Source organism: Phyllobates terribilis, unplaced genomic scaffold (genome assembly GCF_046119375.1).
Source record: "Phyllobates terribilis strain yellow unplaced genomic scaffold, ASM4611937v1 Scaffold_298__1_contigs__length_2340664, whole genome shotgun sequence".
Classification (NCBI taxonomy): domain Eukaryota; kingdom Metazoa; phylum Chordata; class Amphibia; order Anura; family Dendrobatidae; genus Phyllobates; species Phyllobates terribilis.
In genome coordinates, this window is record NW_027363058.1 from 362,750 (window position 1) to 378,519 (window position 15,770).

The window sequence follows — 15,770 nt, forward strand, 5'->3', positions numbered from 1 at the left end:
GGGCTCCTGATTACATACCTCTCCTGCTGCTGCTGCTGCTGGCTGTCCAGCAGCAGACTGAAGGTGGCTGCTGCTGTGCACAGGTATATAAAGGCTCAGAGCCTATTATGACACGCGCAGCCAGCGTTCCATTGCCACATTCCATCTACTGCAGGCAGGATACCTGGCTGGCTGAATGTCGCTGAGAAGCTCACAGAGACCGCCATAAGCAACAGTTTAACAGAATGCCACAGACTAATCAACCAAACTTTTTGGGTTGGGTTCTCTTTTATAGTCTGCAGGCATTAAATGAAAGAAGTCAGTGTTCCAGCAGAAGGAGACAACGTTTCAGAAAAGGCATTGTAGCAAACCAAAAAAGAAATTTTAAGCGCAGCAGAGTAACCAGCGCACATACCTGTTAGCTCAGGTGAGTTTAAAAGGCTGCTGTTGATAACAAGGGCATTTGCTAAATAGATGGTGTGTGTGCAACAATATACTGAAAGGTCAATTATATTGTGCAGCTTATCTCACCACCTGTAGTTATTTAGGTGAAAGCTCCAAAATGCTTGCCTAATATGTCTGTTTATCCAAAAGGAAGTAAAAAGGGAGAGCTAGAAAGATAGCATTGCATCACATTAAATGGCAATGCAATGCACAGTTGCTGAAGTTGAACCAAAATGAGCTTGTAATCTGGCTTCTGCAACTTTGAACATGAAAAATCCAATGAGGAGAAGAAAAGCAAAGCCAAAGAGTCCATCCCAAAATCCGACAAACAAGCAAAATGAACAAAAAACATTGAATTCAATTCTTTCTGATTTTAGAAACTGCATTAAAGAAGGGGTGCACCGGTCCTGGAGATACTGCAATACCAGGTCAATGCGTGGAGTGGACAGAGCAAGCTCTTTTTCCATCTCCCTGTTCTAAAAATCCATTTAATATATGGTCCCCAGATAGGGGACGTATCAGATATTAAACTGATAAGAACAGATACTACACTTGATCTTAGCCAAAAGGCCGAGAAGCGATAACCAGAATTGGTTTCAAACTACGGAGCCACCCAAGGATCCTGAAAAGTCCATTTGTGGAGATGAGCTCCTGGACTCCCGTTAAGAAGACATGTTGTCAACCTCTAGATCCCTTACATGCCTGCACTTTTCGGCTTGCTGCTGCTGCAATCCACGCGTTTTAGATCTGCATAACTCCACCTCTTTAAACACAGCACCTTCACCCCCTGCTGTTCCCACCCGCCTCAACACCGTTGGAAGGGAGGAGAACCAATTAAGGCGGGGGGTGGGGTGGAACGAGCAGCTGTGTACCCTTAGCAGGAGGGCTCCTGATTACATACCTCTCCTGCTGCTGCTGCTGCTGGCTGTCCAGCAGCAGACTGAAGGTGGCTGCTGCTGTGCACAGGTATATAAAGGCTCAGAGCCTATTATGACACGCGCAGCCAGCGTTCCATTGCCACATTCCATCTACTGCAGGCAGGATACCTGGCTGGCTGAATGTCGCTGAGAAGCTCACAGAGACCGCCATAAGCAACAGTTTAACAGAATGCCACAGACTAATCAACCAAACTTTTTGGGTTGGGTTCTCTTTTATAGTCTGCAGGCATTAAATGAAAGAAGTCAGTGTTCCAGCAGAAGGAGACAACGTTTCAGAAAAGGCATTGTAGCAAACCAAAAAAGAAATTTTAAGCGCAGCAGAGTAAGCAGCGCACATACCTGTTAGCTCAGGTGAGTTTAAAAGGCTGCTGTTGATAACAAGGGCATTTGCTAAATAGATGGTGTGTGTGCAACAATATACTGAAAGGTCAATTATATTGTGCAGCTTATCTCACCACCTGTAGTTATTTAGGTGAAAGCTCCAAAATGCTTGCCTAATATGTCTGTTTATCCAAAAGGAAGTAAAAAGGGAGAGCTAGAAAGATAGCATTGCATCACATTACATGGCAATGCAATGCACAGTTGCTGAAGTTGAACCAAAATGAGCTTGTAATCTGGCTTCTGCAACTTTGAACATGAAAAATCCAATGAGGAGAAGAAAAGCAAAGCCAAAGAGTCCATCCCAAAATCCGACAAACAAGCAAAATGAACAAAAAACATTGAATTCAATTCTTTCTGATTTTAGAAACTGCATTAAAGAAGGGGTGCACCGGTCCTGGAGATACTGCAATACCAGGTCAATGCGTGGAGTGGACAGAGCAAGCTCTTTTTCCATCTCCCTGTTCTAAAAATCCATTTAATATATGGTCCCCAGATAGGGGACGTATCAGATATTAAACTGATAAGAACAGATTTTTTGATTGAAGCTGCATCCAAGGCACTGAAAAATGTGACCGAAGTCACACCAAAACAGCGCACGAGGTGAGGATTCATGTGGACCCTTCCCGGAGGAGAGGGTTCCCAATAAACCATCCCCATCCCTCCGAGCCAGAAGGCCACAGCGAGGGTCAGGGATCTCCGATGCTCTCCCTAGCCGAAGCCGGAGAAGAGCCGTTTTCGTGCTCCCAGCTTCCATCTAGGCTGCCACCCTAGTGGAGCTGGAGCCTGTGTTGGTTTCTCAGCCCAAAGCTGACCGGACCTCCGACCGGGTTTATAAAAATTCCCCTTCCTAGCCCGGAGGCCAGGAATAGGGGGGGTTGCTCAGAAAGTATGATTGGCAAAGGTGCGGCGTGCTACGAAGCCAAGTCTTTCTGGGGTTCCCAGTCCCAGTAAGCTTGGACTCCCACCAGGGCGCCTACTCCTGGGGCACATTGCTCCAAAGCCCTCACACTTACCCAGCCTAGTGACTTCGATCCTGGAGGGCCATGTTTTCCATCAGATAACTCTATGAGCCACCTGGCGTACTAACAAGTGCACCAAACGAGTGTGTAATATGCATCAATTTACTAGGGCAGCCCAAGGACAAAACTGCCTTTTCAAAAGATACTACACTTGATCTTAGCCAAAAGGCCGAGAAGCGATAACCAGAATTGGTTTCAAACTACGGAGCCACCCAAGGATCCTGAAAAGTCCATTTGTGGAGATGAGCTCCTGGACTCCCGTTAAGAAGACATGTTGTCAACCTCTAGATCCCTTACATGCCTGCACTTTTCGGCTTGCTGCTGCTGCAATCCACGCGTTTTAGATCTGCATAACTCCACCTCTTTAAACACAGCACCTTCACCCCCTGCTGTTCCCACCCGCCTCAACACCGTTGGAAGGGAGGAGAACCAATTAAGGCGGGGGGTGGGGTGGAACGAGCAGCTGTCTACCCTTAGCAGGAGGGCTCCTGATTACATACCTCTCCTGCTGCTGCTGCTGCTGGCTGTCCAGCAGCAGACTGAAGGTGGCTGCTGCTGTGCACAGGTATATAAAGGCTCAGAGCCTATTATGACACGCGCAGCCAGCGTTCCATTGCCACATTCCATCTACTGCAGGCAGGATACCTGGCTGGCTGAATGTCGCTGAGAAGCTCACAGAGACCGCCATAAGCAACAGTTTAACAGAATGCCACAGACTAATCAACCAAACTTTTTGGGTTGGGTTCTCTTTTATAGTCTGCAGGCATTAAATGAAAGAAGTCAGTGTTCCAGCAGAAGGAGACAACGTTTCAGAAAAGGCATTGTAGCAAACCAAAAAAGAAATTTTAAGCGCAGCAGAGTAAGCAGCGCACATACCTGTTAGCTCAGGTGAGTTTAAAAGGCTGCTGTTGATAACAAGGGCATTTGCTAAATAGATGGTGTGTGTGCAACAATATACTGAAAGGTCAATTATATTGTGCAGCTTATCTCACCACCTGTAGTTATTTAGGTGAAAGCTCCAAAATGCTTGCCTAATATGTCTGTTTATCCAAAAGGAAGTAAAAAGGGAGAGCTAGAAAGATAGCATTGCATCACATTACATGGCAATGCAATGCACAGTTGCTGAAGTTGAACCAAAATGAGCTTGTAATCTGGCTTCTGCAACTTTGAACATGAAAAATCCAATGAGGAGAAGAAAAGCAAAGCCAAAGAGTCCATCCCAAAATCCGACAAACAAGCAAAATGAACAAAAAACATTGAATTCAATTCTTTCTGATTTTAGAAACTGCATTAAAGAAGGGGTGCACCGGTCCTGGAGATACTGCAATACCAGGTCAATGCGTGGAGTGGACAGAGCAAGCTCTTTTTCCATCTCCCTGTTCTAAAAATCCATTTAATATATGGTCCCCAGATAGGGGACGTATCAGATATTAAACTGATAAGAACAGATACTACACTTGATCTTAGCCAAAAGGCCGAGAAGCGATAACCAGAATTGGTTTCAAACTACGGAGCCACCCAAGGATCCTGAAAAGTCCATTTGTGGAGATGAGCTCCTGGACTCCCGTTAAGAAGACATGTTGTCAACCTCTAGATCCCTTACATGCCTGCACTTTTCGGCTTGCTGCTGCTGCAATCCACGCGTTTTAGATCTGCATAACTCCACCTCTTTAAACACAGCACCTTCACCCCCTGCTGTTCCCACCCGCCTCAACACCGTTGGAAGGGAGGAGAACCAATTAAGGCGGGGGGTGGGGTGGAACGAGCAGCTGTCTACCCTTAGCAGGAGGGCTCCTGATTACATACCTCTCCTGCTGCTGCTGCTGCTGGCTGTCCAGCAGCAGACTGAAGGTGGCTGCTGCTGTGCACAGGTATATAAAGGCTCAGAGCCTATTATGACACGCGCAGCCAGCGTTCCATTGCCACATTCCATCTACTGCAGGCAGGATACCTGGCTGGCTGAATGTCGCTGAGAAGCTCACAGAGACCGCCATAAGCAACAGTTTAACAGAATGCCACAGACTAATCAACCAAACTTTTTGGGTTGGGTTCTCTTTTATAGTCTGCAGGCATTAAATGAAAGAAGTCAGTGTTCCAGCAGAAGGAGACAACGTTTCAGAAAAGGCATTGTAGCAAACCAAAAAATAAATTTTAAGCGCAGCAGAGTAACCAGCGCACATACCTGTTAGCTCAGGTGAGTTTAAAAGGCTGCTGTTGATAACAAGGGCATTTGCTAAATAGATGGTGTGTGTGCAACAATATACTGAAAGGTCAATTATATTGTGCAGCTTATCTCACCACCTGTAGTTATTTAGGTGAAAGCTCCAAAATGCTTGCCTAATATGTCTGTTTATCCAAAAGGAAGTAAAAAGGGAGAGCTAGAAAGATAGCATTGCATCACATTACATGGCAATGCAATGCACAGTTGCTGAAGTTGAACCAAAATGAGCTTGTAATCTGGCTTCTGCAACTTTGAACATGAAAAATCCAATGAGGAGAAGAAAAGCAAAGCCAAAGAGTCCATCCCAAAATCCGACAAACAAGCAAAATGAACAAAAAACATTGAATTCAATTCTTTCTGATTTTAGAAACTGCATTAAAGAAGGGGTGCACCGGTCCTGGAGATACTGCAATACCAGGTCAATGCGTGGAGTGGACAGAGCAAGCTCTTTTTCCATCTCCCTGTTCTAAAAATCCATTTAATATATGGTCCCCAGATAGGGGACGTATCAGATATTAAACTGATAAGAACAGATACTACACTTGATCTTAGCCAAAAGGCCGAGAAGCGATAACCAGAATTGGTTTCAACCTACGGAGCCACCCAAGGATCCTGAAAAGTCCATTTGTGGAGATGAGCTCCTGGACTCCCGTTAAGAAGACATGTTGTCAACCTCTAGATCCCTTACATGCCTGCACTTTTCGGCTTGCTGCTGCTGCAATCCACGCGTTTTAGATCTGCATAACTCCACCTCTTTAAACACAGCACCTTCACCCCCTGCTGTTCCCACCCGCCTCAACACCGTTGGAAGGGAGGAGAACCAATTAAGGCGGGGGTGGGGTGGAACGAGCAGCTGTCTACCCTTAGCAGGCGGACTCCTGATTACATACCTCTCCTGCTGCTGCTGCTGCTGGCTGTCCAGCAGCAGACTGAAGGTGGCTGCTGCTGTGCACAGGTATATAAAGGCTCAGAGCCTATTATGACACGCGCAGCCAGCGTTCCATTGCCACATTCCATCTACTGCAGGCAGGATACCTGGCTGGCTGAATGTCGCTGAGAAGCTCACAGAGACCGCCATAAGCAACAGTTTAACAGAATGCCACAGACTAATCAACCAAACTTTTTGGGTTGGGTTCTCTTTTATAGTCTGCAGGCATTAAATGAAAGAAGTCAGTGTTCCAGCAGAAGGAGACAACGTTTCAGAAAAGGCATTGTAGCAAACCAAAAAAGAAATTTTAAGCGCAGCAGAGTAACCAGCGCACATACCTGTTAGCTCAGGTGAGTTTAAAAGGCTGCTGTTGATAACAAGGGCATTTGCTAAATAGATGGTGTGTGTGCAACAATATACTGAAAGGTCAATTATATTGTGCAGCTTATCTCACCACCTGTAGTTATTTAGGTGAAAGCTCCAAAATGCTTGCCTAATATGTCTGTTTATCCAAAAGGAAGTAAAAAGGGAGAGCTAGAAAGATAGCATTGCATCACATTACATGGCAATGCAATGCACAGTTGCTGAAGTTGAACCAAAATGAGCTTGTAATCTGGCTTCTGCAACTTTGAACATGAAAAATCCAATGAGGAGAAGAAAAGCAAAGCCAAAGAGTCCATCCCAAAATCCGACAAACAAGCAAAATGAACAAAAAACATTGAATTCAATTCTTTCTGATTTTAGAAACTGCATTAAAGAAGGGGTGCACCGGTCCTGGAGATACTGCAATACCAGGTCAATGCGTGGAGTGGACAGAGCAAGCTCTTTTTCCATCTCCCTGTTCTAAAAATCCATTTAATATATGGTCCCCAGATAGGGGACGTATCAGATATTAAACTGATAAGAACAGATACTACACTTGATCTTAGCCAAAAGGCCGAGAAGCGATAACCAGAATTGGTTTCAAACTACGGAGCCACCCAAGGATCCTGAAAAGTCCATTTGTGGAGATGAGCTCCTGGACTCCCGTTAAGAAGACATGTTGTCAACCTCTAGATCCCTTACATGCCTGCACTTTTCGGCTTGCTGCTGCTGCAATCCACGCGTTTTAGATCTGCATAACTCCACCTCTTTAAACACAGCACCTTCACCCCCTGCTGTTCCCACCCGCCTCAACACCGTTGGAAGGGAGGAGAACCAATTAAGGCGGGGGGTGGGGTGGAACGAGCAGCTGTGTACCCTTAGCAGGAGGGCTCCTGATTACATACCTCTCCTGCTGCTGCTGCTGCTGGCTGTCCAGCAGCAGACTGAAGGTGGCTGCTGCTGTGCACAGGTATATAAAGGCTCAGAGCCTATTATGACACGCGCAGCCAGCGTTCCATTGCCACATTCCATCTACTGCAGGCAGGATACCTGGCTGGCTGAATGTCGCTGAGAAGCTCACAGAGACCGCCATAAGCAACAGTTTAACAGAATGCCACAGACTAATCAACCAAACTTTTTGGGTTGGGTTCTCTTTTATAGTCTGCAGGCATTAAATGAAAGAAGTCAGTGTTCCAGCAGAAGGAGACAACGTTTCAGAAAAGGCATTGTAGCAAACCAAAAAAGAAATTTTAAGCGCAGCAGAGTAAGCAGCGCACATACCTGTTAGCTCAGGTGAGTTTAAAAGGCTGCTGTTGATAACAAGGGCATTTGCTAAATAGATGGTGTGTGTGCAACAATATACTGAAAGGTCAATTATATTGTGCAGCTTATCTCACCACCTGTAGTTATTTAGGTGAAAGCTCCAAAATGCTTGCCTAATATGTCTGTTTATCCAAAAGGAAGTAAAAAGGGAGAGCTAGAAAGATAGCATTGCATCACATTACATGGCAATGCAATGCACAGTTGCTGAAGTTGAACCAAAATGAGCTTGTAATCTGGCTTCTGCAACTTTGAACATGAAAAATCCAATGAGGAGAAGAAAAGCAAAGCCAAAGAGTCCATCCCAAAATCCGACAAACAAGCAAAATGAACAAAAAACATTGAATTCAATTCTTTCTGATTTTAGAAACTGCATTAAAGAAGGGGTGCACCGGTCCTGGAGATAATGCAATACCAGGTCAATGCGTGGAGTGGACAGAGCAAGCTCTTTTTCCATCTCCCTGTTCTAAAAATCCATTTAATATATGGTCCCCAGATAGGGGACGTATCAGATATTAAACTGATAAGAACAGATTTTTTTTTTTTTTTTTATCGAAACCCCGAATTCGTGTACAAAACCCGAGTGCGCTTAAAAAAGTGACAAGTGCCACAAAAAAAAGTGCACTAGGATGCTGGTCTTCTTGAAACCCTCTCCAAAAGGAGAAGGGTCCCCCAAACCATTCCCCGTCCCTCCGAGCCAGAAGGCCACAGCGAGGAACAGGGACAAATAGCCACCTCCAGCCGGAGCCAGAGGCGACCCAATCTTACCCCCAATACCTGCCCGAGTTCTCACCCGAGCAAGGCACTGGGAGCCAAAGACTGTGCTCCCCTCCCGGAAGAGGGGAGCCAACAACGCTCTCCTCCCGAAAGAGGAGAGCCAGTGGGGTTCAGGGGGGAGCGGAACCTGATGGCCACACACTCCCCCCCTAGACCTGCCAAGAGAGGAACCCGTAAGGGAACCGCATCCCGACAAAATCCTAGTAAGGACGTGGACACACGTGAAAAAGTGGACACACAGTGACAAAAAAAAATTAAATAAATAGTGACGGTTTCACAGTATAATACTGCCCGGACCTTCGACCGGGAATTGAAAAATTCCCCATCCTAAGGCCAGAAGGCCCGGAATAAGGGTGTGTGTGAAGAAAGAAATATTGAAGTGCTAGTGCAAATGTGCCATAAACTCAAGTGGGGTTCCCAATCCCAGTGAGTTAAGGCACCCCAGGGTCACCACTCCTGGGGCACTTCACACTTCGGGCTTTCGATCTTCCCCGGCCCAATGGCGTCGATCCTGGGGGGCCATGCTTTCCACCAGATGACTATATTAGCCACCTGGCGTACTAACAAGCGCCTAAACCCCAGTGTGCATAATGTATCAATCTACTAGGGCGGCCAACATCCAAAACCGCCTTTTCGAAAGATACTACACTTGATCTTAGCCAAAAGGCCGAGAAGCGATAACCAGAATTGGTTTCAAACTACGGAGCCACCCAAGGATCCTGAAAAGTCCATTTGTGGAGATGAGCTCCTGGACTCCCGTTAAGAAGACATGTTGTCAACCTCTAGATCCCTTACATGCCTGCACTTTTCGGCTTGCTGCTGCTGCAATCCACGCGTTTTAGATCTGCATAACTCCACCTCTTTAAACACAGCACCTTCACCCCCTGCTGTTCCCACCCGCCTCAACACCGTTGGAAGGGAGGAGAACCAATTAAGGCAGGGGGTGGGGTGGAACAAGCAGCTGTCTACCCTTAGCAGGAGGGCTCCTGATTACATACCTCTCCTGCTGCTGCTGCTGCTGGCTGTCCAGCAGCAGACTGAAGGTGGCTGCTGCTGTGCACAGGTATATAAAGGCTCAGAGCCTATTATGACACGCGCAGCCAGCGTTCCATTGCCACATTCCATCTACTGCAGGCAGGATACCTGGCTGGCTGAATGTCGCTGAGAAGCTCACAGAGACCGCCATAAGCAACAGTTTAACAGAATGCCACAGACTAATCAACCAAACTTTTTGGGTTGGGTTCTCTTTTATAGTCTGCAGGCATTAAATGAAAGAAGTCAGTGTTCCAGCAGAAGGAGACAACGTTTCAGAAAAGGCATTGTAGCAAACCAAAAAAGAAATTTTAAGCGCAGCAGAGTAACCAGCGCACATACCTGTTAGCTCAGGTGAGTTTAAAAGGCTGCTGTTGATAACAAGGGCATTTGCTAAATAGATGGTGTGTGTGCAACAATATACTGAAAGGTCAATTATATTGTGCAGCTTATCTCACCACCTGTAGTTATTTAGGTGAAAGCTCCAAAATGCTTGCCTAATATGTCTGTTTATCCAAAAGGAAGTAAAAAGGGAGAGCTAGAAAGATAGCATTGCATCACATTACATGGCAATGCAATGCACAGTTGCTGAAGTTGAACCAAAATGAGCTTGTAATCTGGCTTCTGCAACTTTGAACATGAAAAATCCAATGAGGAGAAGAAAAGCAAAGCCAAAGAGTCCATCCCAAAATCCGACAAACAAGCAAAATGAACAAAAAACATTGAATTCAATTCTTTCTGATTTTAGAAACTGCATTAAAGAAGGGGTGCACCGGTCCTGGAGATACTGCAATACCAGGTCAATGCGTGGAGTGGACAGAGCAAGCTCTTTTTCCATCTCCCTGTTCTAAAAATCCATTTAATATATGGTCCCCAGATAGGGGACGTATCAGATATAAAACTGATAAGAACAGATTTTTTTTTTTTTTTTTCGAAAGCCCGAATTCGTGTACAAAACCCGAGTGCGCTTAAAAAAGTGACAAGTGCCACAAAAAAAGTGCACTAGGATGCTGGTCTTCTTGAAACCCTCTCCAAAAGGAGAAGGGTCCCCCAAACCATTCCCCGTCCCTCCGAGCCAAAAGGCCACAGCGAGGAACAGGGACAAAAAGCCACCTCCAGCCGAAGCCAGAGGCGACCCAATCTTACCCCCAGCACCTGCCCGAGTTCTCACCCGAGCAAGGCACTGGGAGCCAAAGACTGTGCTCCCCTCCCGGAAGAGGGGAGCCAACAACGCTCTCCTCCCGAAAGAGGAGAGCCAGGGGGGTTCAGGGGGGAGCGGAACCTGATGGCCACACACTCCCCCCCTAGACCTGCCAAGAGAGGAACCCGTAAGGGAACCGCATCCCGACAAAATCCTAGTAGGACGTGACACACGTGAATAAGTGGACACACAGTGACAAAGAAATTAAATAAATAGTGAAGGTTTCACAATATAATACTGCCCGGACCTTCGACCGGGAATTGAAAAATTCCCCATCCTAAGGCCAGAAGGCCCGGAATAAGGGTGTGTGCGAAGAAAGAAAATTTGAAGTGCTTGTGCAAATGTGCCATAAACTCAAGTGGGGTTCCCAATCCCAGTGAGTTAAGGCACCCCAGGGTCACCACTCCTGGGGCACTTCACACTTCGGGCTTTCGATCTTCCCCGGCCCAATGGCGTCGATCCTGGGGGGCCATGCTTTCCACCAGATGACTATATTAGCCACCTGGCGTACTAACAAGCGCCTAAACCCCAGTGTGCATAATGTATCAATCTACTAGGGCGGCCAACATCCAAAACCGCCTTTTCGAAAGATACTACACTTGATCTTAGCCAAAAGGCCGAGAAGCGATAACCAGAATTGGTTTCAAACTACGGAGCCACCCAAGGATCCTGAAAAGTCCATTTGTGGAGATGAGCTCCTGGACTCCCGTTAAGAAGACATGTTGTCAACCTCTAGATCCCTTACATGCCTGCACTTTTCGGCTTGCTGCTGCTGCAATCCACGCGTTTTAGATCTGCATAACTCCACCTCTTTAAACACAGCACCTTCACCCCCTGCTGTTCCCACCCGCCTCAACACCGTTGGAAGGGAGGAGAACCAATTAAGGCGGGGGGTGGGGTGGAACGAGCAGCTGTCTACCCTTAGCAGGAGGGCTCCTGATTACATACCTCTCCTGCTGCTGCTGCTGCTGGCTGTCCAGCAGCAGACTGAAGGTGGCTGCTGCTGTGCACAGGTATATAAAGGCTCAGAGCCTATTATGACACGCGCAGCCAGCGTTCCATTGCCACATTCCATCTACTGCAGGCAGGATACCTGGCTGGCTGAATGTCGCTGAGAAGCTCACAGAGACCGCCATAAGCAACAGTTTAACAGAATGCCACAGACTAATCAACCAAACTTTTTGGGTTGGGTTCTCTTTTATAGTCTGCAGGCATTAAATGAAAGAAGTCAGTGTTCCAGCAGAAGGAGACAACGTTTCAGAAAAGGCATTGTAGCAAACCAAAAAAGAAATTTTAAGCGCAGCAGAGTAACCAGCGCACATACCTGTTAGCTCAGGTGAGTTTAAAAGGCTGCTGTTGATAACAAGGGCATTTGCTAAATAGATGGTGTGTGTGCAACAATATACTGAAAGGTCAATTATATTGTGCAGCTTATCTCACCACCTGTAGTTATTTAGGTGAAAGCTCCAAAATGCTTGCCTAATATGTCTGTTTATCCAAAAGGAAGTAAAAAGGGAGAGCTAGAAAGATAGCATTGCATCACATTACATGGCAATGCAATGCACAGTTGCTGAAGTTGAACCAAAATGAGCTTGTAATCTGGCTTCTGCAACTTTGAACATGAAAAATCCAATGAGGAGAAGAAAAGCAAAGCCAAAGAGTCCATCCCAAAATCCGACAAACAAGCAAAATGAACAAAAAACATTGAATTCAATTCTTTCTGATTTTAGAAACTGCATTAAAGAAGGGGTGCACCGGTCCTGGAGATACTGCAATACCAGGTCAATGCGTGGAGTGGACAGAGCAAGCTCTTTTTCCATCTCCCTGTTCTAAAAATCCATTTAATATATGGTCCCCAGATAGGGGACGTATCAGATATAAAACTGATAAGAACAGATTTTTTTTTTTTTTTTTCGAAAGCCCGAATTCGTGTACAAAACCCGAGTGCGCTTAAAAAAGTGACAAGTGCCACAAAAAAAGTGCACTAGGATGCTGGTCTTCTTGAAACCCTCTCCAAAAGGAGAAGGGTCCCCCAAACCATTCCCCGTCCCTCCGAGCCAAAAGGCCACAGCGAGGAACAGGGACAAAAAGCCACCTCCAGCCGAAGCCAGAGGCGACCCAATCTTACCCCCAGCACCTGCCCGAGTTCTCACCCGAGCAAGGCACTGGGAGCCAAAGACTGTGCTCCCCTCCCGGAAGAGGGGAGCCAACAACGCTCTCCTCCCGAAAGAGGAGAGCCAGGGGGGTTCAGGGGGGAGCGGAACCTGATGGCCACACACTCCCCCCCTAGACCTGCCAAGAGAGGAACCCGTAAGGGAACCGCATCCCGACAAAATCCTAGTAGGACGTGACACACGTGAATAAGTGGACACACAGTGACAAAGAAATTAAATAAATAGTGAAGGTTTCACAATATAATACTGCCCGGACCTTCGACCGGGAATTGAAAAATTCCCCATCCTAAGGCCAGAAGGCCCGGAATAAGGGTGTGTGCGAAGAAAGAAAATTTGAAGTGCTTGTGCAAATGTGCCATAAACTCAAGTGGGGTTCCCAATCCCAGTGAGTTAAGGCACCCCAGGGTCACCACTCCTGGGGCACTTCACACTTCGGGCTTTCGATCTTCCCCGGCCCAATGGCGTCGATCCTGGGGGGCCATGCTTTCCACCAGATGACTATATTAGCCACCTGGCGTACTAACAAGCGCCTAAACCCCAGTGTGCATAATGTATCAATCTACTAGGGCGGCCAACATCCAAAACCGCCTTTTCGAAAGATACTACACTTGATCTTAGCCAAAAGGCCGAGAAGCGATAACCAGAATTGGTTTCAAACTACGGAGCCACCCAAGGATCCTGAAAAGTCCATTTGTGGAGATGAGCTCCTGGACTCCCGTTAAGAAGACATGTTGTCAACCTCTAGATCCCTTACATGCCTGCACTTTTCGGCTTGCTGCTGCTGCAATCCACGCGTTTTAGATCTGCATAACTCCACCTCTTTAAACACAGCACCTTCACCCCCTGCTGTTCCCACCCGCCTCAACACCGTTGGAAGGGAGGAGAACCAATTAAGGCGGGGGGTGGGGTGGAACGAGCAGCTGTCTACCCTTAGCAGGAGGGCTCCTGATTACATACCTCTCCTGCTGCTGCTGCTGCTGGCTGTCCAGCAGCAGACTGAAGGTGGCTGCTGCTGTGCACAGGTATATAAAGGCTCAGAGCCTATTATGACACGCGCAGCCAGCGTTCCATTGCCACATTCCATCTACTGCAGGCAGGATACCTGGCTGGCTGAATGTCGCTGAGAAGCTCACAGAGACCGCCATAAGCAACAGTTTAACAGAATGCCACAGACTAATCAACCAAACTTTTTGGGTTGGGTTCTCTTTTATAGTCTGCAGGCATTAAATGAAAGAAGTCAGTGTTCCAGCAGAAGGAGACAACGTTTCAGAAAAGGCATTGTAGCAAACCAAAAAAGAAATTTTAAGCGCAGCAGAGTAACCAGCGCACATACCTGTTAGCTCAGGTGAGTTTAAAAGGCTGCTGTTGATAACAAGGGCATTTGCTAAATAGATGGTGTGTGTGCAACAATATACTGAAAGGTCAATTATATTGTGCAGCTTATCTCACCACCTGTAGTTATTTAGGTGAAAGCTCCAAAATGCTTGCCTAATATGTCTGTTTATCCAAAAGGAAGTAAAAAGGGAGAGCTAGAAAGATAGCATTGCATCACATTACATGGCAATGCAATGCACAGTTGCTGAAGTTGAACCAAAATGAGCTTGTAATCTGGCTTCTGCAACTTTGAACATGAAAAATCCAATGAGGAGAAGAAAAGCAAAGCCAAAGAGTCCATCCCAAAATCCGACAAACAAGCAAAATGAACAAAAAACATTGAATTCAATTCTTTCTGATTTTAGAAACTGCATTAAAGAAGGGGTGCACCGGTCCTGGAGATACTGCAATACCAGGTCAATGCGTGGAGTGGACAGAGCAAGCTCTTTTTCCATCTCCCTGTTCTAAAAATCCATTTAATATATGGTCCCCAGATAGGGGACGTATCAGATATTAAACTGATAAGAACAGATACTACACTTGATCTTAGCCAAAAGGCCGAGAAGCGATAACCAGAATTGGTTTCAAACTACGGAGCCACCCAAGGATCCTGAAAAGTCCATTTGTGGAGATGAGCTCCTGGACTCCCGTTAAGAAGACATGTTGTCAACCTCTAGATCCCTTACATGCCTGCACTTTTCGGCTTGCTGCTGCTGCAATCCACGCGTTTTAGATCTGCATAACTCCACCTCTTTAAACACAGCACCTTCACCCCCTGCTGTTCCCACCCGCCTCAACACCGTTGGAAGGGAGGAGAACCAATTAAGGCGGGGGGTGGGGTGGAACGAGCAGCTGTCTACCCTTAGCAGGAGGGCTCCTGATTACATACCTCTCCTGCTGCTGCTGCTGCTGGCTGTCCAGCAGCAGACTGAAGGTGGCTGCTGCTGTGCACAGGTATATAAAGGCTCAGAGCCTATTATGACACGCGCAGCCAGCGTTCCATTGCCACATTCCATCTACTGCAGGCAGGATACCTGGCTGGCTGAATGTCGCTGAGAAGCTCACAGAGACCGCCATAAGCAACAGTTTAACAGAATGCCACAGACTAATCAACCAAACTTTTTGGGTTGGGTTCTCTTTTATAGTCTGCAGGCATTAAATGAAAGAAGTCAGTGTTCCAGCAGAAGGAGACAACGTTTCAGAAAAGGCATTGTAGCAAACCAAAAAAGAAATTTTAAGCGCAGCAGAGTAAGCAGCGCACATACCTGTTAGCTCAGGTGAGTTTAAAAGGCTGCTGTTGATAACAAGGGCATTTGCTAAATAGATGGTGTGTGTGCAACAATATACTGAAAGGTCAATTATATTGTGCAGCTTATCTCACCACCTGTAGTTATTTAGGTGAAAGCTCCAAAATGCTTGCCTAATATGTCTGTTTATCCAAAAGGAAGTAAAAAGGGAGAGCTAGAAAGATAGCATTGCATCACATTACATGGCAATGCAATGCACAGTTGCTGAAGTTGAACCAAAATGAGCTTGTAATCTGGCTTCTGCAACTTTGAACATGAAAAATCCAATGAGGAGAAGAAAAGCAAAGCCAAAGAGTCCATCCCAAAATCCGA

General features: G+C 46.5%; 9 non-coding genes and 4 pseudogenes across 9 annotated transcripts; all 13 read right to left on the bottom strand.

Moving 5' to 3' along the window:
• Positions 1-814: 814 nt before the first annotated feature.
• Positions 815-1,005, bottom strand: LOC141220527 (U2 spliceosomal RNA). Its single transcript, XR_012288733.1, has one exon. It is a non-coding gene; the product is annotated as a U2 spliceosomal RNA (small nuclear RNA).
• A 1,115-nt stretch (positions 1,006-2,120) lies between these two features.
• LOC141220649 (U2 spliceosomal RNA) lies at positions 2,121-2,302 on the bottom strand. Its single transcript, XR_012288854.1, has one exon. It is a non-coding gene; the product is annotated as a U2 spliceosomal RNA (small nuclear RNA).
• A 524-nt stretch (positions 2,303-2,826) lies between these two features.
• On the bottom strand, positions 2,827-2,942 carry LOC141220741 (U2 spliceosomal RNA; annotated as a pseudogene).
• Positions 2,943-4,057: 1,115 nt separating this feature from the next.
• Positions 4,058-4,248, bottom strand: LOC141220528 (U2 spliceosomal RNA). Its single transcript, XR_012288734.1, has one exon. It is a non-coding gene; the product is annotated as a U2 spliceosomal RNA (small nuclear RNA).
• A 1,115-nt stretch (positions 4,249-5,363) lies between these two features.
• LOC141220529 (U2 spliceosomal RNA) lies at positions 5,364-5,554 on the bottom strand. Its single transcript, XR_012288735.1, has one exon. It is a non-coding gene; the product is annotated as a U2 spliceosomal RNA (small nuclear RNA).
• Positions 5,555-6,668: 1,114 nt separating this feature from the next.
• LOC141220530 (U2 spliceosomal RNA) lies at positions 6,669-6,859 on the bottom strand. Its single transcript, XR_012288736.1, has one exon. It is a non-coding gene; the product is annotated as a U2 spliceosomal RNA (small nuclear RNA).
• Positions 6,860-7,974: 1,115 nt separating this feature from the next.
• LOC141220700 (U2 spliceosomal RNA) lies at positions 7,975-8,158 on the bottom strand. The gene has a single exon (XR_012288892.1). It is a non-coding gene; the product is annotated as a U2 spliceosomal RNA (small nuclear RNA).
• Positions 8,159-8,957: 799 nt separating this feature from the next.
• Positions 8,958-9,049, bottom strand: LOC141220754 (U2 spliceosomal RNA; annotated as a pseudogene).
• A 1,115-nt stretch (positions 9,050-10,164) lies between these two features.
• Positions 10,165-10,346, bottom strand: LOC141220714 (U2 spliceosomal RNA). Its single transcript, XR_012288902.1, has one exon. It is a non-coding gene; the product is annotated as a U2 spliceosomal RNA (small nuclear RNA).
• Positions 10,347-11,140: 794 nt separating this feature from the next.
• LOC141220755 (U2 spliceosomal RNA) lies at positions 11,141-11,232 on the bottom strand (annotated as a pseudogene).
• A 1,115-nt stretch (positions 11,233-12,347) lies between these two features.
• Positions 12,348-12,529, bottom strand: LOC141220716 (U2 spliceosomal RNA). The gene has a single exon (XR_012288904.1). It is a non-coding gene; the product is annotated as a U2 spliceosomal RNA (small nuclear RNA).
• Positions 12,530-13,323: 794 nt separating this feature from the next.
• LOC141220756 (U2 spliceosomal RNA) lies at positions 13,324-13,415 on the bottom strand (annotated as a pseudogene).
• A 1,115-nt stretch (positions 13,416-14,530) lies between these two features.
• LOC141220531 (U2 spliceosomal RNA) lies at positions 14,531-14,721 on the bottom strand. Its single transcript, XR_012288737.1, has one exon. It is a non-coding gene; the product is annotated as a U2 spliceosomal RNA (small nuclear RNA).
• Positions 14,722-15,770: the final 1,049 nt, after the last annotated feature.